The following is a 6,000-nucleotide window of genomic DNA, read 5'->3' on the forward strand; positions in this document are numbered from 1 at the left end:
GCTGTCAGCCTTTTCGTCTCAGGTATATGAGTTTCGGGTAAGTGATATTTTGGTTTACTGAAGTACACCCATCCCTCCAGACTCACACTTACTACTCTCTATACAACCATTTTCTTTCACTGTATAAAGGAAAAAGAACTAGAGAAATTGCTGAATAAAATTACACTTGATGCTCCACTAGTAATTGATAACCTGTATCCTAGGCTGTAATTCCTCAGTAATGAACAACTAATAACCACCGTTGCTGCACAGCAATACTGCATCACTATGTCAAAAACGTATTCCAACAATTTAGAAATATTTAAAAATTACTTCTGTTTGAAAAGATTTCTACATTTCCCACTCTAGGCAAAATTCTAGAAAAAAATAGATTCAAAACATTTCCAGTATATTCAGAAATCCAAACTCCTGCTTAGACATCAACATGGCTTCTGGACAGGAAAGAGAACCATCATTGCATTTTGGATTGATCCTAACATTATCTATTTTCTAGGATATGGAAAAAGGCACCTGACTAGATCCATATTCATTTCTCTGATAAAATCTTTTGATCTAGTCAATCATGTCCTTCTCTTCAGTGCACTATTAACTGTTGCCTAACACCCAAAAAACTCGGAATGATTTGACAGTAATTCACAGAAGAAAATTTTGCATTAGTCATTTTATCACCCTCCGCCATCTCCCCATAAAACAAGACATTCTTCAAGATTCTGTCCTTGCAACAACTATTTTCTTTCTTTTTTGAAAAGCAAGCAATTGCGTCAGAGTCAAAATTGACTCACGGCAATACCCCTGTAGCGTTTCTGTGATATATTAAAGAAGCAGATTTCCAGGCCTTTCTTCCAAGCTGATACTATTGTTCATAGGTTCATAGGTAGGTACTAGGCTATCGGCCCTGGGGCCTATACAAGCCCAGCCAAAAAGGTACCCTGGCTTTTGCCACCCAAGAAAACTATTTTCCTGTGCCACTGTTGAGCAGAGCCACAGAGGTGATCCCCAGGGTGAATTTCCTATTTCCCATCCAATCATCAAGATTTTTCTTGAAGAGTGCTAATGAAGAGCTTTGTTTGATATAGATAGGTAGTTTATTCCAGAGTATGGGAAGTCTCTGAGACAGGAATCTATCCCTCCAGCATGTTCTGTTTATTGTGGTGACAAGGTTTAGGTCCCTAGAGCGTGTAGCTCAGAGGGACTGGGATTTCTTTAAGTGGAGCATGTTCAACAGCTCTGGGTTTGACATAGCTTTGTATGTTAGGCAGAGATCACCTCTGAGTAGGCGACATGCGACGGAGTAAAGCTGGAGTTTTTTGAGACGGTCTGTGTAGGGCATCTGTTTGAGGCTGGTAATCCTCTTTGTGAGGTATTTCTGCGGCCTTTCCAGTTGTTGTAGATGTCTTGTGAGGTACATACCAAAAGGGGCATTTTACTCTATAATGGGTCTAATGAGTGATGAGTAGAGGGGAACAATGACCTCTTTTTTCCTGGATGAGAAACCTTTTGTGATGAGGTGTGCCACGTAGAAAGATTTCCTGACTACTGTGGCGATGTGATTATCAAAGGAGAGACTACTGTCCACCTGTGTCTCAACATCTCTTATCACATTTTTGGTGTTACGTATACTACTGCCTATGTTGTAGTTCATGGGTACAGAGTTTTTACCAAAGGGGATGACAATGCACTTTTTGGCACTGAGCTTGAGGCTATGGCTTTGACACCAGGCATCTGTCTCAGTGAGGCCCTTTTGTAGGATGTCCACATCGTTAGGAGTTTCGATTATGGCTCCTAGTTTGCATTCATCTGCAGACTTCATTAGCCAAAGACCTTCTGTGTTAGCCTGTACTTCAGAGAAGTAGATACCAAACAGGAGAGGACCCAGGACTGAACCCTGTTGTACTCCTCTTGTCACTGGTCTGAAGTCAGATTTGCAGTCTGCTACTTTCAAAGTGTGGGTTCTCTCAGTGAGCCAGTTGGCAACCCATCTTGTGACATAGGGATTTATACCTAGTTTAGTGAGTTTATCTATAATTCCATAGTGGGGGATGGTGTTGAAAGCCTTGGCAAGATCTAGATAGGCTGTGTGAACCACCTTACCCTTGTCTATGGCTTTGGTGACTGCTTCAAAAAGTCTATCAGGTTTAGGAGACATGATCTGCCTTTTACAAACCCGAACTGGGTGGGGTCCTGCATTTGGAGATTACCAATGTCTTTGTTTATAAGTTCCATGATGATACATTCCATGGCCTTGCAGACCAGGCTCATCAGGCTAATGGGGCAGTAGTTCCTGGGGTCCGTGGTGGCTCCCCCCTTGTGGACTGGGATAATCGTTGCTGTGCACTATTTAGCAGGCACAAAGCCTGAGGTGAGGCTATGATTGAACATGGTACTTAGGTGGGGTGCCAGTTTGTTCTGTAGTTCATGTAGAACACAGCCTGGGATGTTGTCTGGTCCCATGGATGCTGTGTTCTTGGTTTTGGAGAGTGTGGTTTTACCTGTGCAGCCGTGATTACAGGAACTTTGCATTCTTCTGGTATAGAGATGGGCTCTTTAGGAGGTGAGACGGGGTAAAGTTGGCACTGAACCTATCTGCCAGGATGTTGGCAATATCATTTGGGTCTGTATATTTAGTGCCATTGTGCTGTAACTCAGAGCAGATCTGAGTGTTGCAATTGAGACTCTTGACATAGCTATAGAATGCTTTGTGGTTGTCTTTAGAATCAGTGGCGATTTTGTTTTCGTAACTAGCTTTGGAGGATTTTATCAGGGATTGCAGCTTCTTACTGAGGCTGACCAGGGGGCTCCTCCACTCATGGGATTTTACTCTCTTTTGCAACAGTTTCTTCCTTCTGTTGTGCAGTTTGTTTATGGCAGGGGCCCACCACATTGGCTTCCTGTTTTTTGGAGGATAGCGTCTTGGTTCTGTTTGGGATAGCACGATCCATGCACTCATGTAAGTGCTTATAAAGTGCAATTGTGTAGGATTCAGCAGTCGTAACTGTATTGTCCATCTGCATGGGTGTCATGAAGTTCACCACTTCTGTCTTAAGAAGCATGAAGTTGGCTTTGGAGAAATGTTTTACCATGGTTTCCTTAATGGGAGGTGGGGGCAGGATGTGGATATCTAGGGTAATTAGCTTATGGTCAGATCAGACCAATGAGGTGTTGACTTCAGGTGTGAAACACCGGTCACTCATGTTGGTAATGACTAGATCTAGGATATTGTTGACCCTGGTGGGGGTGTGGATAAGTTGATCCAGGGCATTGGAGTTTATGAATTCCAGAAAGTGTTGAGCGAAGGAGTTGGTACATGAGTATTTTTCCCAGTTAATGGTGGGGTAGTTGAAATTGCCCATTATTAGGGTGTTTGGTTGAACTCTAATATTTTCCAGTACATCAAGAAAAGTGGAGTGGGAATCCTGGGGCATGGTGGGTGATCTGTAGCAAGCTACAATTTGGATTGCAGTTTTGCCCAGAGTTAGTTGCACTTGGATAACCTCGGCTGCATTATGCTGAGCAACTAGCCTGGAGATGTGGATATCCTTAATGAATATGGACACACCTCCACCTTTGGTGTTCTGGTCCAGGTTATATGGCCGAAAAGTGTGGTGTGAGTTATAGCCTGGAAGTGCAGGGGTGCTCTCTGGAGCCTTGAACCAGGTCTCAGTCACTGCACAGATATCAATGTTCTCCATTTTAAGGAGTGCCTCAAGTGAGTGCATTTTGAGATTTAGACTTCTAGCATTGAGTAGCATTACCCTCAGTCGTTGCTCTGTTGTTCCCCAGCCAGGTATCAAACTTAGGTCTACCAGTTGGTAATTCTGTGCCTTAAATTCTGTGTTGTTCACTGGGCTTGTCAATCAACCCTCAGACAATTTTCCGGAATACCTGCTATACTTTATGTCAAAAGCATAGTTGCTTACAGATCCAATCAGTCTTCTAAAATTATAATGATTGCTGGTAATTCTGCAAAATTTAAATCTGTTGCTAATCACTGGCATATTGTAACAACAACAACAACAAAAACAACAAAAATCCAGTTGAAAGCACCAAACCTTCTTGATATTTTAGAATTTGGCTTGAACAGAAACTAGAATTTCACTTTCACTTAGACTAGCCAAAGGCCAAAATATGAAAAACTATTTTTTTTGGGATAGAAAAATGTCACTTCCTCTTCCCCAGAAGAAAGGGCAGCTGGAATATGCCTCTGTACCACTGCTTACTGCCACATCAAATACTAATCTATTCTCTTTACAAACAATCTCATATAAAATCTGCCAATTCATAATTATTGTTCCAAGCAGAAAACATCATTGTACAGTTTTAGCTAAAGCCAAATGTGTACCAGTACAATAAAGAAAGAAAGAAACAAGCAGAAATAAAACAAGACACTTGCATTAATACATTGTTTCATTTTATCAATTGGTTAACCAATTAAACCTGTAGGTCCAGTTCTGTTTCTTCTTTGTTCATTTATGTAACATCATTATCAGGTCAAGCTTTAACTTGGTCCCTAAAATCAGAGTTATACAGAACTTGTTTACAAGGCATTAAATAGCATGCTAAGCAGAAGGATGAGCATTTCTTTAATTAGTGCCCTAAAATCAGAATCTATACTGACCTTGCTCAAAATACATATAATAACATGCTAAATAGGAAGATCAAAATTTCTTCAACTTTTGCCTAAAATATGAATTTATACAGTGCTTGCTTAAAATGCATAAAATATCACACAACTGAATTAAACAGGTTAATTTGCATGGAGCTCAGAACTTCCATGTTGCTGGTTTTCACACTGATGGCCAGTGTTAGTGAAACACAGAATAAGTAACACTAATAAGTGTCAGTGTAAACGTGCAGTTAGTGATAGTGATATAACTGATTCTCAGATTTGGGCCCTAAGCCTTGAGTTCATGGATATGACAGTACTATAACAGGCAGAAAAAATGTCATTTCTCATTCGAAAAAGTAACTGTTAATAAGAAAAGTTTTGTATAAGATCTGTTTTGCCTTGAAAGTAATGGCACAGCTGTTGTGCTGTAATGTCAGATTATTATGTCTTATAAGAGACTGCCTAGTCGGATCTTACTGCTCCACTTTGAAAACTAACTGCCTTTTCATCAGTGTTTGTAAAAAGTATTATGTTCCATCTTATGCTGAGGGGATGCAACGGACAAAGATTTTTAAAACATAAATGCTTATTTCAAACATCGTTACTCAGCAGCTTTGTCACACATTGAATCTGTAAACATTTAATTACAACAGCAGTACACTCACTTCTATTCTATTCCTAGGTTGTGTTAAGCAGAGCTAAATACTAACTGTAACACTACGCACTGTTCTCTGTCCTTGTCTTTCTTGTTTCGATTATTATCATTCTGACCTTGACAGGTATAATGTTTGTTCATTTTTAAAGCTGAAAAACTTAAAAGACTTATTACCTGTAGGTCTTATAAGCAGCAGTATCCAGGTTCTTCTTACAAGAAATAATTAATGCAGCACATTAAGCAAAGAAATACGTTTAAAATTGAACATTGTCCGTTAGTGCACCTTTCTTAATCAAATCCAGAGGAAGTGCATGTAATTCTCTTACGTGCTAAATTACCTGCCAAAGCAGCTGAAACCCGCTCAATCCACCATAAGAATCACACTGCTTTTGTTGTGGGTGTTGTCCTTTTGCATTCCTCTTGTGACGTCATGTAAATACAGGCAGATAGAACAGCAAAGTACTGGACCTGGGGCTTAGCTGCAACATGAGATTGAATCCCATTTATCCTAGGAAGACATAGCATGAGTGACTAAACCTGTGAAACTCGCTTTTATTACAAAATGAAGCATGCAATAGTTTCTGAAAGCTGGTAACACTTTCTTTCTTTTCAATAATGTGAACTGTCAGTCTCTGTACATTAAAGCAATTTTAAAATCAAATTATTTTCTTATGTTTAAATAAAATGTTTAGGCAATACAATAATGATATTTTTTCTACTGAATGCTTCTCTTGTCTTA

The 6,000-nt window shown here is 39.9% G+C and overlaps 1 protein-coding gene across 1 annotated transcript in view; it reads right to left on the reverse strand.

Annotated features, from left to right (window-relative positions):
• Positions 1–5,652, reverse strand: part of WDR72 (WD repeat domain 72) — a 2,139,079-nt gene extending 2,133,427 nt beyond the window's left edge. The window contains exon 1 of the mRNA XM_044078940.1: positions 5,436–5,652. The gene's annotated coding sequence lies outside the window, so the exon portion shown is untranslated. The remainder of the gene's footprint in view (positions 1–5,435) is intronic.
• Positions 5,653–6,000: the final 348 nt, after the last annotated feature.

The sequence above is a fragment of the Protopterus annectens genome, chromosome 7.part1 (genome assembly GCF_019279795.1).
Source record: "Protopterus annectens isolate FY-2018-M chromosome 7.part1, PAN1.0, whole genome shotgun sequence".
Taxonomy (NCBI): domain Eukaryota; kingdom Metazoa; phylum Chordata; order Ceratodontiformes; family Protopteridae; genus Protopterus; species Protopterus annectens.